Source organism: Elaeis guineensis, chromosome 6 (genome assembly GCF_000442705.2).
Source record: "Elaeis guineensis isolate ETL-2024a chromosome 6, EG11, whole genome shotgun sequence".
Classification (NCBI taxonomy): Eukaryota; Viridiplantae; Streptophyta; class Magnoliopsida; order Arecales; family Arecaceae; genus Elaeis; species Elaeis guineensis.
Genome location: NC_025998.2, coordinates 5,949,933 through 5,964,271, shown reverse-complemented (window position 1 = coordinate 5,964,271; position 14,339 = coordinate 5,949,933). Strand labels below are relative to the sequence as shown.

Sequence of the window (14,339 nt, the reverse complement as noted above, 5' to 3'; positions counted from 1 at the left end):
GATCCGAACTCGGAGACCGGAGTCCAGACTTCCCCGGATCGGTAGTTTCACGGAAGCCTCTAGAAAGCGGAAAGTCCGTAGAAACTCCTCCTGCTTCCCTCTCGCTCGCTCCTTTAAAATCCGCTCCTTCGTTAGTTCTTCTCCGTTTCGCCCTTTGGCTCTACCATTCGCTTCTCTTCCTCTTCTCCTCTCTTTCGCTCTCGCTTGCAGTTCCTGTCTCCCATGGCATCGGATCTTGAGAAGAGGGCGAAGGAAGCCTTCTTCGAAGACGAATTCGAGCGCGCCCTTGATCTCTACTCTCAGGCTCTGGAGTTGGATCCTAAGAACGCCGATCTCTACGCCGACCGTGCTCAGGCCTACATCAAGCTTCAGAATTTCACCGGTAAGAAGGAAAAATTCAGATTCTAGCTACATTGCTCTTGGAAATTTTCAACCGCCTGGTGATCTTTTGTTTCGTCTTCTTATGTTCTGTTACTTGTGGAATTCTTTTGTTGCTTTTGTTGCTTTCTTTGTATATTCGATGAGTTTGTGAAATGGTTTCTGTTTTTATTTCTTGATCGTCTTTTTCTTTTTCGTGGCCAGAATGATTTGTCTATATCTTCAGCAATGTGTTGATCTTCTCTTCTTCATTTTCTTTCTAAATTTTAAGATTGTCGTAAGAAAAATATTTGATGATAGATGAAACTGCTCCTTATGTGGCCCGTGCTGAGGTGATCTTTTCTTGGTTTCCTCTTTTCTTGTTCTCTGTTTTTTGTGCCTTTGTTTTGGTATACTTGTTGCCATAGGTGAATTGCTAAAACCAGCTGTATTAGATCGAAGTGGATTTGTGAGGTTAGTGACTAGTTTGTGTTTCTTCTTTCTGATTGATATCCTTTCTCGTCTCGAAGAAGTTCTAAGTTCAGATACATATTGCAGGATTGATCTCATCTTGCTGTTTGCTAGATGATTATAAAAGAAGTCTGAAAGTTTGGATTTCAAGATACAGGAATTTATTTGATTCGATTTTTTTTTGTTCGGTTGTTTAGTGGTTGACTGTTTAGCGAGAAACCTTCCATCAATTTTATACTTTTTTCTTAGAAATTGAGTGAGCTTTTTTTTTTCTTTTCATCGTGTGCAGGTCAAAGCTTCAATTTGTAGAGTGATTATTTGATCTGTTCTCTTCTCTCCTTTTGAAAGAAGACAAAATGAATGATTCTAAGGGCATTAGTCTTTAAGTGCAGAGTTTTGATAGTGATCAGGAATTATCGAATTTGAAATATATTCCCTCTAAGTGATCCCTGATCAGGATAAGCCTTCTCCTTCGACTTGTTGGACATTTCCATAATTTTTACAGAATACGTGAAACTATTTTTTTTTAGGTGGGATGCAATAACATTGTTGTCAATCATCATGGTCAACTTCAATAATTGGAAAACTTTGGATTTTGAGCTCGAGTCATTTTAGATTGTCGCTAGTCTATTGGTGATCTGCAGTTGTTTGACAGTGGGCCTTATCTAGACCGATACTCAAGCATCATCACCCAAAGACAAAAGCCATTGGCTGAACACCAGCCAGAAAAATCCTTAAATCTAATCTCATGATTGCAGCAACTCTAATCATGCTGCCACTATGTAAGCTACAACTATGATGCTTAGCCCAGTTATACAAGTTTACAATAGTCTATCGTGGTACTTCTTGACAGGGCTATGCAAGCTCAAAAAAGTATATGGAGGTACCTCTCATAGTCTTGTTCAATGTCCACAGATAAGTTTTTCCTGGATAATTAATTAAATGGGGTTATGGAGAATATCTTCTGAGTGGTTGGCGAGTATAATCTTACTTGTATATTAAATTATGAAAGATAACTAGGTGATGGAACAAAGAAGAATTGTGAAGCAAAAACATCATTACATTGTTTTTATTCCACAATTATTGATGGATTGTTCAAATATATTAGTTGTAAGCTGTAAAAGTTTCAATGTTTAACTTGTTTCTGAGCATTTTGTAGTTTACAATGTTGTTTTATGATACTTCTTTTCTTCCCTTTATAATATGCAGAAGCTGGCCATCTCTGATTTTCTTCAATAATAAACATTCTTTTACATGGTGTAAACTGATAACAAGTTAGCACCAACTCTTTTTATTTTTTATTTTTTTGAGTGCAGAGGCTGTTGCTGATGCAAACAGAGCAATTGAGTTGGATTCTTTACTGTCTAAAGCCTACTTGCGGAAAGGGTTGGTTCAGTGCTTTTTTTTCGAAGAATGTTCATCACTTGTAGTCAACTTTGTTCTGTATCTTGTTCCTCTGAAAAACATTTAAGTTCAAGGAGTCACTCCCATTTTCTACCACTTATTTTATGTAGATGAAGTAACAGACACTATGGTGCAGTCATGATATATTATACATTATGTTGGTTCAGCCTCATGCATCAATATCACCATCATTTTTCTGGCACAAGCTGTTCATGTCATGGGCTGGTTGTAATTTCAGACTTGTCAGATGCCTGTTAAAATTGTCTTCCCTCAAAAATTTGATGGTGTATGTTTATGTTTATAAACAGAACTGCTTGTATGAGACTCGAGGAGTATCAGACTGCAAAAGCAGCTCTTGAAGCAGGTTCCTCTTTGGCACCTGGGACTCAAGATTCACACGACTTAATAAGAAATGCGATGAGCTAATGGCAGGTATTCTCTGTGTTTTAATTTGATGACCCCCTTTTTTTCCATGATTAGCAAGAACAATTATTTCTCCTTATACCCACAAAGTTATAATGAGGAAAAGGTCTTACAATTAAATTCAAGCCTCTTTACATTTTTTGTGATGCAACTTATGGAAGATGACCACCCTTTCGATGAGTCAGCTGGCCTTTTCTGAGCATCATACTCCAAAATCACACAGATAAGACTGCATAGGTTTTGTTTCCTTTTTGTTCTGTATGCCTTTGGGGAAATCATGTAGTGCATGAACACTATGAGTACTCAAACCTACATGCAAGCAGAACTTTCAACCTTCTGGGTTATGCTTGGACAAACAGAACTACATAGGTTATGTTAGGCTTATATGTACTTATGGTTGTTTTTTTCTTTTGGGTGTAAATCAAGCCTGACACGCATACATGCATGTTTTTGTGTGCGTATATATGTATACATTTGTATATATGGAATATATACACATAGAGGCGCATATATACATGTAGATATGCATCTATACATATAGATATACATACATATATGTGTACACACATATGTATACATATGTACATATACATAGATACATACTTATGCATACATGCATATAGACATATATACATACATATATGTATGTATGATACATATATATAGACACATGCACACACACATTTAGAAAAGGGCAGCCTAGTGCAAGAGGGTCTCGCCACTGTGCATTCTGGGGAGGTCATATGTCCACAGCCTTACCCGTACATTCGAAGAGGTTGTTATTTGTTTCCATGTTTCGAACTTATGACATCCAGGTCAGAATGAAACGTCCTTGTTGTTGCATCAAAGCTCACCTTCCATGCACACAAATATACATGCATACACGTATCGGTATACAAACATACTTATATTTATAATGTATTGTATGGTGGTGCCTATATATAGATGTACCATAAGCATATCACAATATGATATTACTTATTAGCTTAATTTCAAATTCATGATTTTGGGTGAATGTGATATTAGATTCTGAGCAAATTTCAAGCTTGCTTTATCTTTAAAGGCTATTTTTTGGACAAGACATTCCTAGACTTAGAATATCAGTGATATTGCTAGAATGACTTAAGCAAGTTTTAAAGTGCCGGTTTTGGTACATATGTTAGTATCCAAATAGTATTGGTTGGTATAATATATTCCTTGGTACCAACACTCAATATAAGGGGTCTTGGTTTTCTAGTGGTGGTGTGGTATGCTTGGTATAGCCCGATATTGTTTAGCATTTAAAATGCTGGTATACACACACACCACACATAACTCAAGTATGTTAGGAAGAAGTCCTAGTAGAAAGCATAAGTAATCAATGATGTTTTTAATTACGACAATACTAAAATCAAGAGAGCTATAATTCTCTAAATGACCACATCTCTTTTTCTTTCTCAAACAGCCTTTCTCCACACCTTTCCTCTTCTTTTCTCAAACTAGGGTCGAAGTTTGCATGTTAAGCATTAGCTTCGCTTTCTCCTAGTTTCTTTTTTATTATTTTTTATAATAATTTGCAAATCTCCATGCTTATTTGTTGCCATTGTCATCACCGTCATTTTGGATAAAATTTGTAAACAGAGAACAGATTTAGGACATACCAACTTCATGGATCATCATTGATCTGATACAGCAAACCATTGAAACATGTTTATCTTTTGTATGTGCACTTTTGAATAAAAATGATGCATATTATTAGAATGTCGACAGGTTTTCCCCAGTCCAGGGCATGATAGTTTCATGCTTGCTTCAACGTTTTAAATCTGACCTGACATCAGTTTGAGCCTTAGGGTATGGGCTTGAGTCTCAGAAAGTAAATTTCATTAGGCCTATGTTATGACCCAACTCAACCTTGACAAGAAACTTTTGGTTGAGCTGATCTTATCAGACCTAAGACATCAGCTGCTCTACTTGTGCAGAAACAGCACATCTATATGATGCATACTGAGAAATACATGTGGTGTTCTACTTGTAGCCTGTATCACATAAATTAGCAAGTCTGGTGTGTCTTTTGGTATACTCCAATATCAACAGTGCTGCAGTTTGGTTATCAATTAACAGTCTAGCTAATGTCCTATATGTTTTCATTGCCTACATGAAGGGGAGATGGAGTTTTATGCCAACCCTGAATTTTCCTCTTAGGAGACAAATGGATGGACTTGTTCTCTTTGATTATCCTGTATCAAATAAATTAGCAAAGGAGAATGAGCCTTGCTGCAACAGTAAGCACGGGTTCAAAATATGGAAACAACCTCTCCACTAAGGTCGTGTGTATCTAATCGTCCCTAGACCCCACAATGGCGGAAGCCTTGTGCAACCGACCACCCTTTTTTATCAAATAATTTAGCAAATCTGGCATTTTTTTTAGTATATTCTATTATTAACATTGCTACTGTTTGGTTATCAATTAATAGTCTAGCTAATGCCCCATGTATTTATTGCCTACTTGAATGGGGGACAGGATATTTCCCCCTTCACTTTTTAGGAGTCAGTCAAATGGACTTGTTTTAGAAAAGGAGCCTATCGATTCAGATTCTACTTAAATCTAGATTCTTCTTCTTTTGTGATTTTTTAAAACCATTAAAACCTGACATAAGATCTAGAAAGCTGACTTTATTATTTGGCATATCAAAATTGATTAAATTGGGCTTGATTCAAGGCGAGTTAATTGATTACAAACATGGAGGATTAGATAGGGCTGGACTGGCTATGCTACTCGTAGGTTGTAGTCAGGTATACTGTTATGTGGCTTCACTTCTTGAGATCTGTACTGAGAGAGTTTATGATATTTTGACCTAGTGGCATCTGCTGACAAAAAAAATGAGATTCTCACAGCTAAACTCTTAAGTTGGTTAATACTAGTTGAATTCTTTTAAAAACATGAATATTACTTTGCATACATAATAGGGCCAAGTATTCTTTTACTTTCCTAAGAATGATTTAGCTTAAGTGTTTTTATTAAGAGTTGTAAATTATGTTTTTGTTATTGCAGAGGAGACTCACAACCTGCCTGAAAAAGCGATACATGAGGCTCCACTAGTGCAATTACTCCTTCAGAGGATGTTGGGCCCACTCATGATACATCGTATCAGTCTGCTGTATTTGAGCTAAGCAAACAAAAATATAGGTATTGAAGTTACTAATGGTAAATGATTATTTAGCCTATCATGCATAGAGACTGCATAGAACACAGAAAGCTAAAATTTTTATTCAACCTTCAATTAAAATCTTGTTAGAAGTTCTTCCTTTGGTTCACCTATGGACTCTTGTGCATCTTTTGTCCCATCCTTCTCATGTTCTTCCTCCACCAACACTTTTATTCTACTTTTATTCTCTTCCATCTTTTCCGAACAAGTGGTGGGGTGCATGGTGAGGAATTCTTGGGTAGACTTAGTCTACCACATGTGCTGTAGACAAGCAATGAAAAGATGCCACATCACTGAAAAATTCTGCAACCACCTAACAGTGGTGTGTTGAGGTGGTTAAGCAGTGGTGTGTTGAGGTGGTTGCAGATTTTTCGGTTCAAAATGCTGATGTAGCATTTTTCCATTGGCTTTGTCTAGAGCAAACATGGCAGAATAAGTCTATCCAAGAATTTCTCGTGGTGAGGAATTGTTGGGCAGATGATTGGCCAAAATAAGAAGTGGTTGGCCATGGAATATAATGGGGTGCATTACATATGGAGTACGATTGGATTCCCCATTCCTCTTGCAATATATGCTCCTCTAGCACCTCTCCCTTTGCCTCTTGCAAGAAAATCCCTCCCTTACAATCAAGCTAGCTGCACCTTCCTTTCATCTAATCCAATATCATATCCAGCCTTACAACTCGTCCCATACTTCTATCTCTTCCATCTTTTCCTAAGGGAGGATGCATGGGAGGATTAGATGGTGGAGCGGTGGGTGGAGGAAGCAACAGTGAAGAGACAGAGTGGAGGAAGGGGATGCCTGGAAGCGGTAAGTGGTTTTGGGTTGGGTGATATCCAATGTGATTGTCCAAATAAGGGGTGGTTAGACAGAGAAAATAATGGGTTTCGTTACATGTGATTGGATTCCTTTCTCTTACTAATGCACATGCTTGGAGAGCACGCTATCTACTTTCAAGTATGAGTTAATATAGATTGCATTTTAATGCAGACATGACTTCTACAATTCTCCTACGGAATTGGTTTGAACATTTACGCGAGGCGCATCCTAGCTGAATATGTGACTGGTTGACTTTGGTGAACAAATAGTCTGTTTTTCTTTTTCTGAACTTTTTTTTTTTATCTCGTTTATTTCATTTTTATATGATTCTTTACAATTATTTTCTGTGTATTGTTTTCTTTTCAGTTGAGTGTCTCGATCAATATCCCTGGTGAAGAAGCCTACCATTTTCAACCACGTCTATTTGGAAGGTATGCTTGAATCTTGGATATTGTATTGTCTGCCCATGATGTTATTATCATGATATAAGGAGTACATCCTTGGTTTGTTTCCTCTTTCTGTGAGCCTTCAGCTATGCTGTTCCAGTGTCATTCAAAATAAACTTTTATACCATGATTTTTATTGATTCTGTTTGGATGGTGCTGCACCTTGCCGCTCGGGCAAGTGAGTGGGGGTTTGATTCCAGTTGACATCGGCCCTTGAGAGGTAGGATGGGTAGGGGGTCAAAAATGGGAGTAGCCCCTTCTAGTATCAAAATAAAAGAAAAAAAAAAGTTTTTGTATTAATCCAGGCAAACTTAGATACATTGTATTGCCAACATATCTGAGGTGATATTAGTTAGAACTTGCTTCTGTTATATTTTTTAGTATATCAGATATTTATGAATAATACTAAGGGCCATTCTACCTCATACTACATTCTCTCACCGTTATCTGGTTTAGAAAGGGGGAAATTCCATTGACATGTTTCCCTTTTAAACAAGCAGCCTGTTACTGCTTATCAATAAAGAACAGGCTTTGTGGGTATCCATAAAATCTACTATTCCAATGGGGCCTCAAAATACAAGATGTTGTCAAGGTTTTTCTTCTAATAAAAGGGACTTTGGGTAGTAATATGTCCAACTTGAGCTTTGGCTTTACTCACACACACACATACATACATTAATTGTATGCTCACCTTCTATAGCTTGAGCACCAATGCTATGTTTGCTGTATATTATATAATCATGTGGATAAAAACCTAGGGGCACAAGATGTTCTTAGCATTTATATCTATTACATTTTTAGGTATTAAAAGATATATTTGTCTTGTTTTTTTGCGTGCTTAGCTTTTCTTTTTACCAACCCGGCTCTATCTGTGTTTGGATCAAGCAATGCTTGAACTTGTTACATATATACCTATAGCATGCAGTGCATGTCTATTATTTTTAGTTATCTAACTTGTCTTGAAGTGATTCAGTGTTAGTGTTGCATGTTCTTATGTCTAATTCGCGCAGGTAGTGAGAATTGATACCATTTGGCATAACTTCTTGGGGCTAATTCCTTTCTTCTCCTTGCCTCAATTGATTCTCTGATGGCCAGATTATACCTGAAAAATGCAAATATCAAGTCTTGTCTTCAAAAATTGAAATCCGACTTTTTAAAGCTGAAGCCATCACATGGACATCCTTGGAATTAGTAAGAGAAAGCCTCCTACAAAAGATCAATGCATCAGCAGGTAGTGACTCATCATTTCCGTCTCTTGTCTGATTATGTATTCATGTCTTGTTCCTAATAATCTTAATCTTATGTCTGCACTGTTTGTAAGTCCTTCAGTCACTGTGCAATGAGACTATAATTGTTGACTTTGAGCTACTGATCTAATGCTCATCTGTGGCTTTATGGAAGGGCTTGTTTGTTTGTTTATGTGTCCATGCGCTTGCTTTCTTCCATGGCTGTTCTGTTCTCTTCATTGGCTTTTGCATTACCACGTACATGAATCTTCTTCTTCTTCTTGTCTGATTATGTATTCATGTCTTGTTCCTAATAATCTTAATCTGATGTCTGCACTGTTTCGAAGCCCTTCAGTCACTGTGCAATGAGACTATTTTTGTTGACTTTGAGCAACTGATTCTAATGCTCATCTATGACTTTATGGAAGGGCTTGTTTGTTTGTTTGTGTGTCCATGCACTTGCTTTCTTCCTATGGCTGTTCTGTTTCTTCATTGGCTTTTGCTTACCACTGTACATGAATCTTCTTCTTCTTCTTCTTCTTCTTCTATTTATTGGATTTAAAAAATTTCCAACAATGATTAGAGATTTTATCAACCTAATATAATTTTAAAAAATTTTAAATAAATGTGAAACACATTATAGTGAAGGTCGTGTAAATGCCTGTTTTGCACCTTATGTATGCCTAATGCTTCAAACCAAGGTTTGCCATACCGTGCCGAACCGGTCGGTACACCCATCTCGTACCGGACAACGGGGAACCGGCATGAATCGATCGGTAAATCGGTACACCCGGCAGTACCGAAGAAAAAAGAACAGAAAGTGAGAAAGAGAGAGAGGAGGGGAGGGAGGGAGGGAGGTGTGAGCCGCCGGAGGCCGGCGGTGGCCGGCTGCGGCCGTCGGAGGGCTTCCGAACCCCGTATCACCCGATAGGGCTTTCAAGAGAGCAAAAAAGAAGAGAGAGCGCTCAGAGGGGGGGCGGAGAACCTACCGGACGGACATGCCTCCATTGCGAGGCTCGCGGTGGCCGGCAAGCCGACGCCGACTCTTGGGGCGGTCGAGCGGGCGGATTTTATTTTAAACTTATGAAGTCGGCAACTCAGTTGCCGACTTAAGAATTTTTTTTAAAAAAAATAAAAATCGTGAAGCCGGTAAATCGTTTGCCGACTTCACTTAAAATCAGTTTTTTTAAAAAAATGCAAATAGGGTGATGCCCCTGTTTCACGCTGCGGCGCCGCCGCGTAGACTGCGCCCTCCAACGGCCACGGCGGCCAGTCGGAGGCCGTCCGGCGGCCCCGCTGGCTCCTTCTCTCCCTCTTTTTTTTTCTTCCTCTTTCCTCTCTTTTTTTCTCTTTTTTTTTTTCCGGTTCGGATCATCGGTTCGGTATGGTATGAAACCATACCGAACCGTACCGTCGGCTGGCCGAAACGGCGGCGGTACCGGTTCAGCATATCTTGCTTCAAATCCTGTTTGGTTCTCATATAAGTTTGTATGAGATATTTGAATGAGCATTGCTGATTGGGTCACCTCCTATGTGGCTGAGCACATTGATAACTAGACCTGGTGTCAGGGTCAGACTTGCCCGCGAGCATTGCAGGACATTTTATTTTTTGATCTTTTGGGGTGTACTCATACTAGATTACTGTGAGCACCTGGTTGTACCAGGAAAAAAAAAGTGTTTACTCCTTTTCAATTGAGAGGAACTTTTCAGTGAAAATGGCCAAATATTTTTCCCTAGGTTATGGTGGAACAAGAACCTAAGAGTGCTTCAGCTTTTCTGAATTCAAAAAATACTCTTACCTATTCTTGTTTTGAGTGCCAAAAAAACGTTGTTTGGCTGAATAAAGCTGGATAAGTGATCTTTATTCTGGTCTTTTCCAAGTCATTCATGAACCATACGAGCCTTACGCGAAATGAATGTTCACTTGTTTTTGAGGTTTATTGTATAACCTATTTTACCATATCAACCCTATAGGCTAGCAACTTTTCATGCTACCTTGTTAGCATGCATCTAGTGGCAATGGTTAGATTTCATGAAGAATGGCCAGAAAGACTATGGAGCTTGAAGACTTGGCCAATATGGATCGGTGATAGGATATATGTGTGCTGGTTTATTTATGAACCATACAAGGCCTTACTGGAAGTAATTTACCATATCAGCCCTATAGCTAAACCATTTTACCTTAGAATATTTTTAGTGGCAGGGAATTACATTGCGCGATGCATGGTCAGGAAGGGCAATATAGCTTGAAGACTTGGCTAATATGGATTGTTGACAAGATATGTGTATGCTGCTTGAAGATTCGCCACATGCACTAGTTGAACTGCCTCACATGTTTTTGTCTTGATTCCATGATTTTGTGGGGCTTTTCGCCTTGATCTGAATCTCGGTCACTGTGAAACACATTCCAGCATCCTTGTTCATCTCATTGCTCCTCAGTATGCAGAGCACTCATCAACCCCTCTCCCTCCCATTTCCTGCCCCTCCTCGCCATCCCCCAAACCTCCTTGTTCATCTCATTGCTCCTCAGTATGCAGAACACTCATCAACCCCTCTCCCCCTCACATTTCCTGCCCCTCCTCCCGTCCCCAAAAGTTGGGTGGGGGGAGGTGGGGGTGGGTGGGGGGGTTTGGTGTGTAGGTAGGGGGGAGGGATAGAGAGCTAACGCTTCAAATAGACCAGTTGCTTGACTTATCTATCGGATGGCCGAAAGGTCTTTTCGTTTGAAGCTCTTGGATGGTGATTGTCCTGCCATTGGAAACCTCTTATTTGAGCCTGGTCCTTTCATGAAGAAGCATGCAGCATAAGATGCAGGGCAATCACCAATATATTTTCTGATAAAAAGTGCAGGCTGTAAGGGACATCATTTCCAGTTGAAAGAACCGAGGATGGAAAACCAAAAACCTAATAAAATGAAATTCCAAAGTCCAAAATGAGATGCCCACTTCTAATCGATTATAGAGTGGTGCAAAATTTTAAAACAAATGAATGCCAGGCAGCTTAGGCGAAGTGGACCATTTAGGTACATGTTAATAATTAGCTCACATATAGGGACCACCTAGGTTCCTAGGCCTGAAGCAGGACCTTGTAAGTGGAGGCTGTCTCGGTGGGTGATATGCAAAGCCAAAGAAAGGAAATTTTTATGTGCATTGCGAATTTGTTTGATGGAGTTCATTCAAATTCCCGAACCTTCCTCTTTTTAGTGTCCCTTATGATAATTTTACAATAATTATAACCATAATCTGCAAGCTTTGTCCAACTATTCAGGTTCAGTTTTATGACTTTTCTTCACCACTTATCCAATCAAAGCAAAATATTTGTCATTGCTCTGTAAAGATACCTATTTCAGATAGACACATTAATTTTTTTCTCTTCCCTTACGTTTTAACTCTTTTCATAGACACATTATTTCATTTATCATTTCCTTATTTTTTCCAAGATTAATAGTGGTTTTGTTTTCCTATTTGCCTCCATATTTGATATTTTGTAATTAGACCAATAGAAGGTGTCAGCTTTTGCCAAGCTAGTAAAAATTTCTGGAAGTTGTACCCAATGATCTGGGACTGAATTCCACCTTCACGAATCACTAGAGCTTTGGGTGTGACAAAATTTATCTTGTAATCAAATCTGGCCATTTTTGGCCCGATTTTGGGCTGGGTTGGGCATGGAGTTTTGGCTTGTCAGACTGCTCATAGACTCAGATCTATAGACCTGATTAAGATTTGGGCGAGGCCCAGCCAAAACTAAAAAGGCCAGGCCCAAACTTCTTTTAATTAATATATGAAATTTATTGAAATTTTTTGACCCTAATCTGATTGCAGGGTCCAATTCTGCCGCCTTCCGTTTCACTTCCGGCACTATTCTTCTCCATCTCTCTCTCTCTCTCTCTGTGTGCCCCACCTACTCATTGACAATGTTGTTGGGCTGGGATCTGGCTGCAAATTGTTGGCCTGAGGCCTCGCCAGACTCGGAACAACTGAGTTGTTGTTGATATGAAGCTGTGCCTGGCAGGAGTGATGCTCAGATCTATTGTAATTTTAGCTTTAAACACAATACTGTTTCTGGAAATAATTCAAAAGTGAACAGAATTTATAATAATTTCGTTAGAGCATTACGGGTGATATTTAGTTTGCTAGTTATTGATGATTATCAAACCTGTCTTTTGTTTCTGCAGCAGTGAAGTCCCAAAGGCCTCCTACCCATCTTCAAAATCCAAAGTAGATTGGGACCAGCTGGAAGCCCAAGTGAAAAAAGAGGTAAACTAATCTTCCACCTCCTTTGTCTCCTCCCTTGCATTGTCGAAACTAATATTTTTTTAACATTATCTCTTGATGTGACGTAACATCATAGGAGAAAGAAGAGAAGCTAGATGGTGATGCGGCGTTAAACAAAATGTTCCGTGATATTTACCTAGATGCAGATGAAGACATGAGACGGGCCATGACTAAATCTTTTGTAAGATGACTCATGCCTGTACTCCAAACTTCAGAATTTTTGGATGAATTACTTGGTATTTTTTCTGTTTGGGGAACCTTAACTGGTTCCTTTTGGCAGAATAGTAATTCTTTTATTCTTCTGGAAAACCAGAGGAGTAAGTTCTTTTTTAAACCAGATTAGTTTTCTTTTTTTTCCGAAGTTAGTCATCATTAATGAGTATAAATTTCGTTCTTTAAGAGAATCTGAATTGCAGATGGATCTTTTGACTACCCTGCGGAAAAAATCTGGCTTTTTTTTAACACTAGGCTGTTGTAAGATTTTTTGTTCAGTAATAGCCTGGTTATTTTGAGAACACAATCAGGTTTGCTTCATTTGGTTGCCTGATGTGGTTTTATAACTTGATCTAGGTGGAATCAAATGGAACGGTGCTGTCAACAAATTGGAAAGAGGTAGGCTCAAAGAAGGTGGAGGGAAGCCCACCTGATGGTATGGAACTGAAGACATGGGAGTACTGACATCATCTTCCGTTCCCATGTTGTTGGCAGTTCAATTTGTACAATGCAATTTTCTATTCAAGGATGGAATGGGTTTTTTTTTTTTTTTTGTTTCTGCAGTTATTTATTGGACATGCTGTCGTCTCTTATATCCTTGGGTTTTGTTTTGTACTGTTTGTTCCTAAGTTGTGACAGCTTGTCTGAAAATTGGTTACTTTGTCACTCGTACCTGGGAATTTCAAGCCTTTTCGTCGCTAAAACATTTTCATCATTAAGTGGAATTTCGTCCAATCTTCAGCAAGGTCTACTGCCATGAAAGAAGGGCTTGATGTTAGACTTGGTTTTCTTGCATTATTGTGTTCATTGATGTGACCTTAGGATTGCATTTCGAGTACTTGAAAAATCAAATAGGCACTTGGATGCTGGGTTCTTTATTTGCCTTCCGTTATGCTAGAGCTAGATAACAGAACTTGATGCTTGCCCCCCTGCAAAATACCCTACGTTCCGGAGTGTCTGTTTCAATTGTTTAGAATTAAAAATTAGTTATTATTCATTTGCAGGTTATTATTCCGGGGTAAAGACATGCATCTTTGCCTTTTCTTTTTTGTTGATAAAAGATTATTTTAGGTACTTGTTGGGGTTTGTTCCAATAGCCAGAGTTCTTTCCTTCGCCGTTCTAGCCTTGGTTATCGTGTCTTAAAATTAGAGCTCTTTTCTAAAATAATATAAAAAAAAATTATTTATAAAAATAATTCAAAATCTAACTTTGTTATCAAAGTAATGCAAAAGAGAAAAACATCATTTTGAATGACATTTTTTCCTTCTCCACGTCACTCTTTTTTTTCCACGATGGTATCGTCTTAAAAAAAAAAAAAAAAAATTTAAAAATATCATTTTGAATGGTGTTTTTACAAATGTCATTTTGACTGGCGTTTTTAAAAACGTCATTCAAAATGGTGTTTTCTATTTTTTTTATCAAAAAAAAAAAAGAAAAAAATCGAGAAAGAATGTAAAAAATAATTTTTAAAATTTTAAATTAATAAATAAATTAAAATTTTAATTTTGATTGAAATTTAA

General features: G+C 38.2%; 1 pseudogene; it reads left to right on the top strand.

Annotated features, from left to right (window-relative positions):
• LOC140858419 (protein SGT1 homolog) lies at nt 1–13,553 on the top strand (annotated as a pseudogene).
• The last annotated feature ends 786 nt before the right edge of the window (nt 13,554–14,339 follow it).